A 14965-nucleotide genomic window follows, 5' to 3' on the forward strand; every position below is an offset into this window, starting at 1 on the left:
TCTTTCCCTGGACTCTTCATATACCGTGGGTCGGATATGCTACAAATCGACTCTAGCATGTTCCACACAGCCCAACATAACCCGGTGGCACTGGGAAGGGGGGGGGGAGGACGGGATCTTGTTCCTCATGCAAAATCATGGGTCACCACGCCACTGGCCAATATCGAAAGGAAATCTTTAATTAATTTCATCAAAATCTGATAAAGGTTGTGACCTCTAGAGTGTCCACAAACTACAAAATGTGAACGGACGGACAGGAGCGACGACAATATACGTCCACATGAAAATACACATATCCAACAGTAAAATGATTTCATATACAATTCAAAATATCATGGATAATTAAAATTTTGACAAAGGGGCGTAATGCCGGCATGGCCTACACTTGATAAACTGTTTACATACCGAACAGACATGCGATAAATAGATATGGCGTACAACATTATCCATATTTTATTTCCTTTCTTATGAAATCAACGCAAATGGATATTACTGACCGGAAAAAAATCTCCTAATTAAAGAGATTTGGTTATTTGAATATTATTGTTAATTGTGACCTTAACACTTACAGGAAAGCAATTATATCATTTGAACCGCTGACCCCAGCCACCGCAACGCGTCCCCCAAACCCCACAAAGAGTTCTACACGTATCGGCTCTGAAAGTACTATCAGGAAATTTTGTTATTTGAATATTATTGTTAACAGTATTTTTTCCTGGTCATTGACTCACATATTTATTGATAGAAGAACACAGGAAGAGCCGAGGTTTATGTATCCTCATTACACGTTTATTTGGAGAGTAAAAGACATTCTTGTACAAATCAAAACACATTCTGATCGTAACGGGAACCACTGGTGCATTGTTTTAGTTATTTCAGCGTCTTATTGTGTTTAATGCCAAGTAAATCGACAATAAGTAATAGCTGTTCTAACATATACACTATATACCTATTGCACTCTCCCTGACGGCCCCTTTCATCTTCTTTTTATCTTTTACCGCCAATAAACATAACCTTTATACTCTGGCAATAAACAAATGGTATATTTATATATCTCATTTAAAACAGCACACATGATGTGCACTTAGAACATAAAAATTTAAAAACAGTAACATCTTATATAATCTGCATGAAATCTAGACTTCGACCCCTGTGAACAAATTGAAAGCCTTATTATGAATCGAATGAAATGGAATGAACTTGGATTTAATATCGGAGAGAGAGAGAAAACCCACGAGGTTGGACAGGCGACCCTACTCCTTGTCACGTACAAGCAGGGAATCAAAACCACGCCACTTGACTCAATGACAGACCTTCTGATCCAACTCGCACGTCTTAACCATTCGGCCACTCCCCCCCCCCCCCGATTCAATATCAGCCGAACCTTATAAGTAGATGATTTGTTGTCTCAAGTCCACATAATGAACAACTCACTAAATCACTAAAGCATCGGATGGTGGTTGTGATTTTGAACGGATTGAAACACGGTCACCGTTTAATAATTTAATTTAAAAATGGATAATCGAGACTTCATTTATTATTCTTTTAAACGTTCATAACTTCGCTCGAATGAAGTATTTTGACAGAAATTTTCAATATAGTCCTTTTTCATTATATATTTTTAAACTATTATAACGAAAACTGTCAGCTCTTTATCTAAATCTTACATAATGCATCTTTAATTGATTGTAATTATTAATCATATGTCTTAGAATAACAGTTGCCAGATGATAGCTTATGCATAATGGATTTCCGTTTGATGAAGATCATAGGGATGTCTTCCCAAACAATATTTGAGGTTTAAACATACCTCGACCCACAGCTCAGATAGATCACATGGAAACCATTTAGTCAGAATAGTAAATGGCGCATTCCGAGAATTATATACTTAAATTACGCTTATCAATGTGATACATTGATAGGAAAGTCTAGACGAAATAAAACATCGATTTGACCTATCAGTACTTATATAAAACATTCAGTGTGGTAATACTGTTTGTGTATGTCTTTTGTGTGTATTATGAATTACATGGGCCCAAGTGCAGATCCCTGTGGCATGCCATTCTTTTTTTTGTATATATACTAATAATATATTTGTTCCAAGCAAGACAATCTGTTCATTTCATACGTCTTTACGACTCAGTTGTATATTGGTAATATAATGGCTCCAAGCATTGAGCCCTGTGGCACACCAAACGTTATATGATATCCAGTTGGATGGTTTATTACGGACATGTAGTCTATAATTGAATATTAAGTATTCGCATGGATAGAACATCGTTTTATTTCGGCCCCGTATCTATAAAATCTGCAGATTTAGCTAAAAGAGCCCTGTTTTTCTCGATGTTATTATTTGGCAAGTTTTTCGGTTATGCTTCATACTACATTCCCCTTAATCAATTATGCTTAATGCTATAGTTATGCATTTGTTTCAAATTGATATCTAGCTCACCATTGGAATATGCATATACATTAAAACTGACAAATAAATAATGTTCAGTACCCCATTAATAATAGCAATTGAACGAATAGACTAGTCCAACTGATGGACCGCACCCTTAGACAGGGAAACAAGTAAATAACGCATTATATTCACACTATCACTGGCCGAGTTATCATCGCTAATAGAACTCTATATATTCATCTACTGAATATCGTATTGTGTTAGACTACCCCTATATTTACCAGCACACGTTTTGCTGGTGATACCATAATTAGTATCTATACGTTATATTGGTGCGGACGTGCAATGATTGATAAGTGGACAGTGATAATCAGTAGCAGACGACATATAAAACATCGACAAATGTAAAGGAACACGTGGAATTACCGTATTGTTTTATGTAGGTTCTTTTATCAACAATTTCAAGGTAAGCTGATTTTGTACGTTCATACTTTAGAATACAAATTTAGGAAACTGAAAGCCCGGCTTAAAATATCCATGTTCGATTCCGAACATTGGCCGAACAGACCCTTTGAGACTAAAATACAAATCTAATGTAGTCCAGTGAGTAAGACGCTGGCTCACTAACCAGGTGGTGTTGGTCGGGAAAGTTTCTCGGGATTTTCAGGTTTGGTGCATGACGAGAGACTAGCAAGAAACAGCTTCTAGACGTGTAGTTTAGATATCCTCGCACCATATTCCATGGCGTGTGCCACCTTTTATTAGCTCGACTGGAGCAGAAAAATAGGACGTTAAACCCAATTCCATTTCGTTAGTCTCAACCTGGTAGAAATATTATGTTAAATCCCATACCTTTCGACTATATCCAGATTAGACTAACTACGCCTGAGAGATTATTTAAGACATGATTGACAATATAGATAGCAGAGAATGCATGTGTAAATATAATTGTAATGTAAATAGATTCGTAAAAATGAAGGGTTGGATTATTAATGTGTAGTGGTAGGACCGTAGTATAGACAGCGCTCTTATTATTCTTTTCTATAAAACGTGTACATTGATTAAGCTTTGTGTTGGTTGGCGTGTTGGGGTGGGGTTGATATGGGTCACAAATCACCACTTACGTACCGATTTTTTTAACATATTCTTGGAGTAGAACCCGCCGGCCTCCCGTAGAAAATATCCCGTGTCCGCCACTGGAGGTATGCAGATACATGACAACATACAATACACGTACGTAATTGTCGTTACAAGGGAAATCAATAATACATTTAATTCGACTCTCCTTTGAACTTCTTTGAGTTTAATTTGTGTACAAGGGCAGCTCATTCATAGGTTTTCTCACTGGCGACCGCAGGATATTTGTTTAGACGGGCCCTCTAGTTTCTTGAAAAGTAAAACGCCAGACGAATAAGATAAAACAGAGTTTAACGCCCCGTCAAATCTAGCATACAATTCTTGGTAAGGGGTATTTTGCCGGACTGTGTCGTTCTCTTCTAATTTTCATCAACCTGCAACTGCCAATGGTTCTTCAACATGTACCTTCATGTTTACTGGGATTGACATAGGGGTTTGGTTCCACAAAACACTTCTTTGTCAGCTCTACTGACACGAGTGAACCATATTGTCCCATATTTTGTATATATATATATCTTCATTGCACTATGGTTGTCATTATTTGCTTGATAAAGACGGGAGAACCCTCGTCGAAACGTCGCTGAAATAACTTGTATTCCATATAATTGTCATGTTTCGTTATGAGTGAACCGGGCTTGTAAAATATATCTGGGTTATTCTCGACCTGACCACTCTACCCCCCCCCCCCCTACTCGGCCTACTCCGTGATTCGAGTCGAGTACCTTGACCCCCCGACTACCACTGATCTCAAAATTGACATATAATGATATCGTAAGTATGCTGGCGTCACATACAATGGATTATGCTATTTAAAAAAGGCAGGTACGAATTGTTTGATATTATTCAATGACTTTAAGTGAAGGTTCTAGATACTTCATAGATTACAGAATGATGAATTAGATATACAATCTCACCAACTACATATATAATCTCAGCGCATGAAGACAACATGTGGTTTTTAGATTCACAACATAATCCTAGATACCAAACACCTAGAAATTTAGTTTGGCAAACATTTGAAATTTATTCCCTTTTGTCGAATGACGTTTGGCTGTTACGATGTTACGACAGATACACTTGGCTGTTGTCCTGCTTCGTTGAAAGGGTGTGGGGTATGGTGTATGTACAAAGTACAATGTACAAACGTCAAATGTTTTATTGGAAAATGCTGGGGTTTTACATTTCACTCATTACATTTTACATTTGCTCTCTGCCGCATCTGATTTGTCCATCACGCTTTCTACATAGCATCTCACGCACAACACTATCTTTGATATGCAAATGTGGGATACCACCACATAATATGTAACGACGCCGAGATCAACCTGCCACACTATCCAGCACACAATAAGAAATTTACTTAACCTTGACAAACGATCAAATTTGGATGGTACTAAACGGAGTGGGTGGGAGGCGGCGGGGGTAAGCAATATCAAAATACATGTCTCTCTCTCTCTCTCTCTCTCTCTCTCACTCACTAATCTTTAGTCCTCCGATTTTAAGTGTAAAAATGGAGTGAAATTTGTATTTTAATTCCTGTTTCATTTCAATGCGTTTTCTTTATCTCACCATAATGGAAATCTTCTCACCGACACTCGTTTTAGATTCAACACAACGAATTAAAACATTATTCATAGCAAAATGGGTGATTTTTGGCTGTTTAAATCTCTTTTATAAAGGTTGTTCAAATTTAACTAAGCCTAAAGAAATAACACAAGAACCTAAATATATAACCATCCATTGGAAAATATATTTAGAAAAATAATATCTTACGGTACTTAGTTAGACGGACACGAATTGGGGAGATAAATTTGGACAGCATTGAGATCAACACCTTTTTAAAACTATATTTTATTTTATTAAGAATAGGATTAGATAACAGGCTTGGCATATATCACCCTCTCCCATTTATCAGGCATTATTTTAATCAACGTCCTTGTCAACCCTTGATTTCTATTTTTCGTAGAAACGTAGACAGCCATCTTGTTGGATTCAACGACGGAGTGAAGTAGATATGACAAGCAGGAAAGATAAAAAAGAAAACAACTTTTGAAAAATCACACAGTGATAAAATAAGGGCCTTTCTGTTCCCATGTGACAGCTCAAATTTTGTAAACTAAAAAAACGTATATACATTATATATGAAAGTAAAATTTGTCATGCTGTGCTGTGCAGGTGTCAGTAATATCGAGGTTTGAATGAAAGACGGTGTGCAGTATACAGTTTATGAATATTTTATTTACGAGCATTTCATAAACTTTTAAATTTCTAAAACGTTTTTTTAACTTACACGGTGCTGTGCGTATCAACTACATCATGTTATAGTTAAAGATACATTATGTAAGATTTAGATAAAGAGCTAACAATTCTCACTATGATAGTTCAAAACTAGATAATGAAAATGTAATATATTACATTGTATTTCGATAAATTTGGCCTCGAATATCCAATTATAAACAAAGTGTCGATTATGCATTTTTAAATTAAATTTTTATAAGGCAATCGTGTTTCAACCCGTTGAAAATCACAACCACCCTGTAGTATAGAGGGTTGTTTATGGGTTTGTCATGTGAATAAATGTCTAACTGATAATTTATATCACATTTGATGAGAACATGAAGATGTGCAATAGGCAAATTTAGTTCTCACAGAATGCATCGGTAAACACTTAACTCAATGACATGGTGCAGTACATATGGCGCACAATTGCGTATGGAAAAGGGTTACTGAACTTCGAATTGAAGATTGTTAAATTTGTAAAGATGTGTTTAATTTATACGATGCAAAAGGTGTAAAGTGCATCATTTAAAGAGGAAACTTGACAGAAAGGCAATCACATTTTCATGACATGAACAAATCGCGACTCAGATTAGTGGCTAAATTCGTAATTTAGAACTTCAAAGAAAAACCAGGTGTAGGCTAGATAATCTCTTTAAGTGGGTGTTACCTGATTCACGGCCAATATTCTGGGATTGAAATCAATAGAAACTGTAAAAGTCAAATGGCCATGTTTTTTACTGTAGGGTTACATAAACCTAATATACACTCCGGTGCTATGCATATCAACCAGGCACACTATAACCCCAAACACTAACACACAACGGGAGGAAGGTCTAAATATTAAGGCCATAATTCGCATATTGTTCTAGCATCTAGCATCACGGTCGACGTGAATCAACTTTAAAATACATGTCAGCAATTTCTGGTATAAATTGACCTTGTATAATTTGCTTGATTTGTTTAGGGTTAGGTCTAAATATGAAGGCCAACTACCGATTTGGTCAAAGGTCACCCTAACCCCAACCCTAGATCTAACCCTAACCCACAATCTCGTCAACATCACGTGCTTTCTCGACATTGACGAAATGTGCAGTTGACCTTAATATTTAGATCTGACCGGGGGCGGGGGCTGGCAAGGAACAGTTTATTGTCGATCGGATCGCGGGAAAAACCAAGGTCACGTGTAAACAACCCTTGATAGTAGGCCTAGTAATTCAATGAAAAGTTGGCGGATACGTCGCTGTCCGACCTACATCATATGCACCCAGAAGTATGTCCGTCTTCAATATTCCGGTTGGTACAGAATAGTAGGACGTTAAGTTCATCGAGATTTTCTGACGTGGTTGCCCCTTGTCAGTGATGCATGTCAGTTGGCCTAACAGGGGACAACGTATAGTCGATTAGATGGTTCGAAAACCCGAGGTCCCGTGTACACATTGGAGCACACGTAAATGACCCCTTGGCAGTTAGAATTCGATATAAGAGTAGGCCGTGGCGCCGCTGTCCGGGCAAAATTTCCCTCATAGCACACTGTATGGAGGTGCCCGTCTTAATTAGCACAATCGGAGCAGAACAGTAGGACATTAAACCCCATTTCATTTCAGAATAGTAGGACGTTACCCCCCATTTCGGTTTATTTTGTTATAAGAGAATTTTATTCAGGCCTATTAACATGTATAATGTAATCTATTGTAATAGATTGTAATCACAAACCCTGTCTACCATATTTTAACACTAAGCTTATAATCTAAACAATTTAATATACACACCACGTATACTAACAACCTCGCTATTCAGTTGTATCAGCAAATTGTATTTGGACCAAATAAAGAAAACGTAAACTACTTTACTAAAGGATAAACTGCATATTTTGATTGCAGGACTACGTGCAGGTAGACTGTAACATTTCATTGACATGTACTGTTATTCCTCACATAGCAGACTTATGGCTTTTAAAATTATTAAATGATCCGAGATATTCCGGTTTGAATACACACATTTCGAGTCTTTGTATACCAAAGATTAAATAAAATTTGTTTCCACGAGAACACATTAATTATTAAATCCTAATTAACAAACAGTGTAACTATATTAGGTTCAAATGTGTCCAAAGTTTGGTAAAGATATCTTGAAAAATTTATGAAATATATGTCTACTCCGGAAACAAAACTTAGACAGAGGCATGGACGGAGATCAGTTGATATCCCTCCGTAAATTTTGTTCGACGCGGGGTAATAACCCAAAGTACAGACAATTCTGCAGCTCAACTGCATTTGAATAAATCGCAGTTTAGTACCAACCAAAAAACGCAGCGTTCAGATTTGGTTTAGAAGAATAATTAATTCGAACATTTTCCAAACCTTCTTAATTTGCCAAAAAGTCTAAATTATCTAAACTTGCCAAGAATTATTTAATTTACAACTATAATATGTTAGCTATGTGAAATCCTCGAAAAGTGTTGGATATTCCTGAAAACCTGTCCACCGCGCAGATCACACGTTGTTCCGTGAAATTTTCGATTCAAGAGTGGAATACTTATGAAATTTAGACATTTTATGAAAGACTGTATTATTATCATATCTATATGTTTACTAGAAATGTCCAGATTGGCAGTCAAAATAAACAATTACTGATTATAGTGTGAAATATATCATTATCTACTGCAGTCTAAATAATCCAGGTAAGCTTCGTTTACAAAGGTCACTAAGTTAATTTCATGCTTTAAGTCTCTTATCGTCATATGCATTTTTCAGACAATATTTAACCTTTCATGGCTTGATCCACGCTAAAATGGACTCAAATTGGTTATTTAACATTTTATTAAGAAATCAAAAAAATAATCATTTTTGTAAATACTGAATGGACTAATATTGTAATAAGATAGTCAACATGAACAATATTGTAATTTGCAAGAGTTTAAAAGATCCCTAAAATAACGACCAGCAGGTTTAAATTTCTCTGGTGACTTATCTACGTGCTCTTTATCCCCCTAGTTTTTAAAATCCATGTCGAAACCAACTCTTCATCTACATAGGCGCAGGAGCTCAAAGTAATTCTGGGGGGCATAAGAGAAAATTGCCCGAAATCAATACCGTTTTTCGGGCATACATATATCATAAGAGAGCTTCGGGTATATTTTCGGGCATGCAGTGGACAAGAAAAAGACGAGAAAATACTTTTCGGGCAGTGTGGATCTCATAGAAATAAGTTAGTTATATTTTTTCTCTAAACGCCCCCCACCCCCGGCTCCTACGCCTATGTTCATCTACCTATGAGTCACCACAGTTTTCGTTCCTGCTTTTTCAACAACACCTAATCACACCTTTAATATATTTCAAGGTAACCGTAGCTCGCAAATTTTGTTGCCCTTTGCTATAAGCCTTTATGCATCTTGTCAACTGATATTTCACATTTTAAAGGCACAAAAAATCCGATCGTCCACAAATATATCATACGTAGTTAAAGATTGCATCACTGACTGTCATATTTTATTGTCTAGACTTACAGTGCATCTATATAACTACATGACTTGTATTAAATAAATTTAATTGCTATCCGAATTGTCTGGAAATAACAGTATCATGATAATTGCTAATATTAGAACGTCGTCATGGTAATTTATACGTTGCATCACTAAGAATTGCCAATTTGACTCCGAGCTTACCATACTTGCAAATTCCTTCTCAGTCCATACCTGGTGGTACCATCAACTCTTGTAGTAGCAAATAAGCGTCACACCCAGATGATGCTGGGACTGCACATCTGTACTGTCAATTCCAACCTTTATTTTTTTCTAAAAAAGGTACCTTAGAAAACATGGGGACCAATAACGGGGCCACACTCAGGGGCCTTTCGCTTAGTCCGTCCCTGGTTATCACCATTTGGATTTGGTACTACAATAGTGATCGTTATCACTCTTTTGGATCTTTACAGGACTGACTGTTACCACCCCCTTTGATTATGCTAGTGCAAGAGGGAAGAGGGAGCTTATCACGCCTTGGTTTTGTGAATACTCATTGATTTAGCTTTCACCCTTTCGTTCTTGTATTACAACAGCTGGTCTTACCACCCTTTGGTTCTGGTACTACAAGAGTGGTCGCTATCATCATCTTGGTTCTTGAAATAATGGTAGTTTTAACACCCGTTGGGTCTGCTACTACAAGAAGGATCGCTATCATCATCTTGGTTCTTGAACTAAAAGTGGTTGTTAACACCCTTAGGTCTGCTACTACAAGAATGATCGCTATCACCCATTGATTCTGTTACTACAAGAGTTATCGCTATCACCCTTTGGTGTTTCTACCCCTTGGTTTTGCTACCACTCTTTGGACGTGGTACTAAGAGTGGTTGTCAACCCCCTTTGGGTCTACTACTCCAACAGTGGTTGTTTTGTTTCCACCATTTGGTTGTACTTCTACTGCTTCTACCAGAGTGGTATTTTTACTATCTTTGCATATTACCTTTGGAGATGCGAGAGAAGAAGTAAAGACAGAACTACTGGCACCATAAAATGAGATTATTTACAGTATAAATAAACAGATATCTACGTATATAAGTTTGTAATCACGTGTTACCTGTATCATCACTGATTGTTACCTGTCATAATAGAACACGTGACTATATACACACACTGACTATAACATTATCCTACAGTCTCAACTATATCTTTGGAAGCGGACGTTAAACCCTATTTTAACATTGTCTCCAATCCTCCAATAACACAAGATAAGGTCAGAGAACAGTCGTCAAATATAGCTGGCATGTTTAAGCCGTTAGGAATATTTGTGAAATGAACCCGGATTCGTTTTGAAATCTCCTGTTAATGTTGGTCAAATTTACATACTAGAGCATGCCTGATTTAATACATAATGGGGTTATACCGGGTTCCACGTAACGTAAATCATGCAACTAGGGTAGGTTTCGATGTGAGCCATCTTGGAAACGAGTGCTGTTTTCTATGCACTATTATTTCCATGGTAAAGAAACGCGGCCATGCACTGGAATATGGTTTGAATGTCCTTGAAATATGTAGCGCATTAAAGTTTTCATTTATTACTCAAACGTTTTATGGGAGGAGGGGTGGAGACCGTTTATTAGGAACAAATGTCTGTAATGCTTAATATTATAGACAGCATATTGACGAATGATATTATTCGACCACGCGAATATATCGCAATGTTGAACGGTTACATATTCTATCATTATCTGCGTAAAAACATTCTATTTTGATAGAAAACACGTTCGCAGAATATGGTTAAATGCTAATATGGGCAAATGTGTAGAAAATGCGTAGTTTGTAACAGTTTGTTCATCCGGCGGGATTTAATGGATCAGAAGTTATTGATGACACAGTGCAAAAATGTTTCTTTGTTTTTATAAGACAAATGCAGTTATAGAAACATGTTAGAAATGTACAATGTATTACTCATCAACTGCATGCATATGTTTTCAATTCTTTGTGATATTTTACTCTCTTCAAGCCGGTTCTACAATAATACGACTTTCCTGACAAGGGTACAATAATACGACCCTGCCGACTCAGGTACACGCCTGCCGGATAAAACAACCATTGATAGCAGGCATTTTAATTTACTCTAACAACAACGAAAACTTTGATTTAAAACAAGAAACAATATTTCCATTAGTGCGGTTTCGATTTCATTAATCTGTGCATAAATAACTGAGAATATGTTCTTCTTTAAGCCGAACTTAAAAGAAATGAAATGTTGCCAGCCAATATCATGGCAACCCAGGTAGATTCGCTATCACTATTACGTCAACAATTTTTCCTAAAAATAAAGAAGCTTAGAAAGCAGTTGGGCATTTTCGCATTCGTGATTTATACCATAATTGGAAACCAAGTTAACTCCTTGTTCCCAACTTGTCTGCCTCTTTCGTGATGAGCCCACCCGTTATTTTTTTGTTTAATGCACTATGGAAGGTTTTAACCATGGTAATTATCGTCAACACTATAATTTGGTAATATTGAGACTAACATGCGGTTTATCAATACCGTGTGCACGTGTGCAATGCTAGAGAGGTGAATTTTATTCGGACTCATCAAATTCATACTTTCAATGGTTTCTTTAACGTGTACGCCAATGCGGAGTGCGTTTTTTGGGGCCCCATTCGATCAAATAAGCATAGTCTTCGAACATGGGACATTTTAGACTGTAGTCCAGTTCCCCGACCACTCGACAACCACGGCATCCATTATCCTTTGGTAATAAACTAATGAAGGAAAGATACTGAATAAACTTTGTTTTTAACACGACCGTTTCTAGGAACAATGTCATGGTGTTTTATTAAATCCGTTTGAAACATTTATCATATTTTGTTTATATTCTTGTATTCTGCGTAGAAGATAAAAATAATATAGATGCCAGATTTTCAACATTTGGTGGGAAAAACACGATTAAACATCAAAATTGTAACTTAACCAATTTTTTTAAATTTAAAAGTCGAACAATTGCGTATATGCAGTAACATTTACACCTTGTTTTCGCCATACTGGTTTATCTTTCTGAGGCAAAGAAACAACCATATCGTTGAGAAATGGAAACCAGAAATAAAACCTAATAGCCTATCGCATATTTGTGGTATCAGTAACCTTTAATATAGTTACTGTATGTGGGTGATCTTACAAAAAGTTACAATAGGTTATGAATGTGGGTGATCGTACAACAACAATTGTAATAGTTTCTGTATGAATGTGGGTGATCGTAAAACAACAATTGTAATAATTTCTGTATGAATGTGGGTGATCGTACAACAACAATTGTAATAGTATGTGTAGGAATGTGGGTGATCGTACAACAACAATTGTAATAGTTTCTGTATGAATGTGGGTGATCGTACAACAACAATTGTAATAGAATGTGGGTGATCGTACAACAACAATTGTAATAGTTTCTGTATGAATGTGGGTGATCATACATACTAATAATTTTACAATAGTTGTCGTTAATGTAATATAATATAGTTACTGTATTATACTACGCACAAACAAAATCGATAAGACAAACCTAGGGACAAGACTAACTACACAAGATATAAACAAGAAATATCAAATCAAGTGAGTGGGTTCAGCGGTCAGTCGTAAGTGTCCACTGCACTGTCCACTCCCGGGTCAGTATTGATACAGGCTTCATTTAAAATGAATTTTTTACAAGAAAGACGTAATAGAACTTTAGAAGGATTGCGATCGTACATACAGTTATAGTTAGTTTATAAATAGTTACAAAAGTTGTCGTTAATTTTAAATATAACAGGTGGTCTATATTTAAAAAAAAACGTGGTTCTTGTTCACATTAATACAGCGCTTATGGTTGGTTTTTTTTGTTCTTTTTTTTTTGACTAACACCTTTAATTATTTTATATGGCCATATGTGCAATAATGTTAGGATGGGGACTTTTACCCGGAGAGTGGCGCTTCAGTCGGCTCCTTATTGATTTCCAAATGTTAAGATTTTTACGCGTGTGGAAATATATAAAAGGATACACAACGCCTGTTCGTTTTATCTGAACGACCAGGCAACCAAGATCTGGAAGAGTTGATAAATAATCGTATGTGGGTAGACATTCGCAGGAAAAGAAAGCAAATAAAAGCTAAAGTTGCATTTCTTAATATCCACTTAAAACGCCGACGCTGATTGGTTAATAGAATGACTGACGTCATAGGGCAAAAAGCCGCTCGAATAGATCTCTTGACTCGACGTAATAATTGTGTAACTGTTACTAATTGTGTAACCGTTTATCAATTTTATAACTGTTTACCATTGTATAACTGTTTACAATTGTATAACTGTTTACCGTTGTATAACTGTTTACAATTGTATAATTATTCACGAAAATTGTATAATTGTTTACGAAAATTGTATAATTGTTTACGAAAATTGTATAATTGTTTACGAAAATTTTATAACGGTCTAAGTGAATAATTGTTTACTAATTGTATAACTGCTCACTAATTGAATAACCGTTCACTAATTGAATAACTGTTTACTAATCGTATAACCGTTTACTAACTGTATAACTATTTACCAATTTTATAACTGTTTACCAATCGTGAAAATTGTGTATCTGTTTACTCATTATATAACTGTTTACTCATTATATAACTGTTTACTCATTATATAACTGTTTACTAATTACATAACGCCTCACTAATTGCATAAATGTTTACTTATTGTATAACTGTTTACGAACTTTATGATTGTTCACTACTTGTATAACTGTTACCGTTTGTGTGGCTGTTTATTCATTATTTTACTGTTTACCAATTGTGTAACTGTTTACCAATTATGTAACTGTTTACCAATGTGTAACTGTTTACCAATTAAGTAGCTGTTTACTCATTATATAATTGTTTACTCATTATATAATTGTTTACCAACTGTATAATTGTTTACTAATTGTATAATCGTTTACTAATTGTATAACCCATGCTTAATAATTGTGTAATTGTTTACTAATTTGTTTGCCAACGAACACACCGTGAATCATTGACAATACCATCATTATAGGATTTGCCTTTTTGTTACGTAACATAATAAAAGGAACCAAACGGCGTTAGTGTTAGTTGTACGGAATGCAATATGAAATGCAATATTATGTATCATAGAAATGAAACTATATAATGGGTTATCGTCTCAAGTCTGTACACTATCCTGGCTAATAAATACGTGTTCTTTTAGGGAAATTGTGCCCTGACGTGGTGAAATTAAAAATAAAAAATCACCGTTTTTTGTGTTTTTTTGTCGTACACTGCATGCCATTCAATAAAATCTAATGTAATTAAGTGCTTCACAAATAATACCTAAGAAGTATAGATATCTCAAATTAAACCCTTAATATTACATTTATTTACATAATACTAGCAAACACCCTTAAATTACACAACATACGTTAACAAGCCTGTGTGGGCGTCTTTAATACAGTTTATAAAGATAAATACAAATATTTCAAGGTCTATCAGATTTATTCTATAGCTGTAATAAGACCATACTATATTCACATTTAACCATTGATAATATATTCAACTTAAAAACCACAAACTCTGCTTTATACTGTCTACAGGTGTATCGCGTATATGGTCATGAGAGCAGTGCGAGTGAGAGTGGGAGAGAAATGGGCATTAACGTC

General features: G+C 35.8%; 1 protein-coding gene across 1 annotated transcript in view; it reads left to right on the plus strand.

Annotated features, from left to right (window-relative positions):
• The first annotated feature begins 2607 nt into the window (after positions 1–2607).
• Positions 2608–14965, plus strand: part of LOC126829269 (transforming growth factor-beta-induced protein ig-h3) — a 36614-nt gene continuing 24256 nt past the window's right edge. Inside the window, exon 1 of the mRNA XM_050559038.2 lies at positions 2608–2870. The gene's annotated coding sequence lies outside the window, so the exon portion shown is untranslated. The remainder of the gene's footprint in view (positions 2871–14965) is intronic.

This window comes from Patella vulgata, chromosome 8 (assembly GCF_932274485.2).
Source record: "Patella vulgata chromosome 8, xgPatVulg1.2, whole genome shotgun sequence".
Lineage (NCBI taxonomy): Eukaryota > Metazoa > Mollusca > Gastropoda > Patellidae > Patella > Patella vulgata.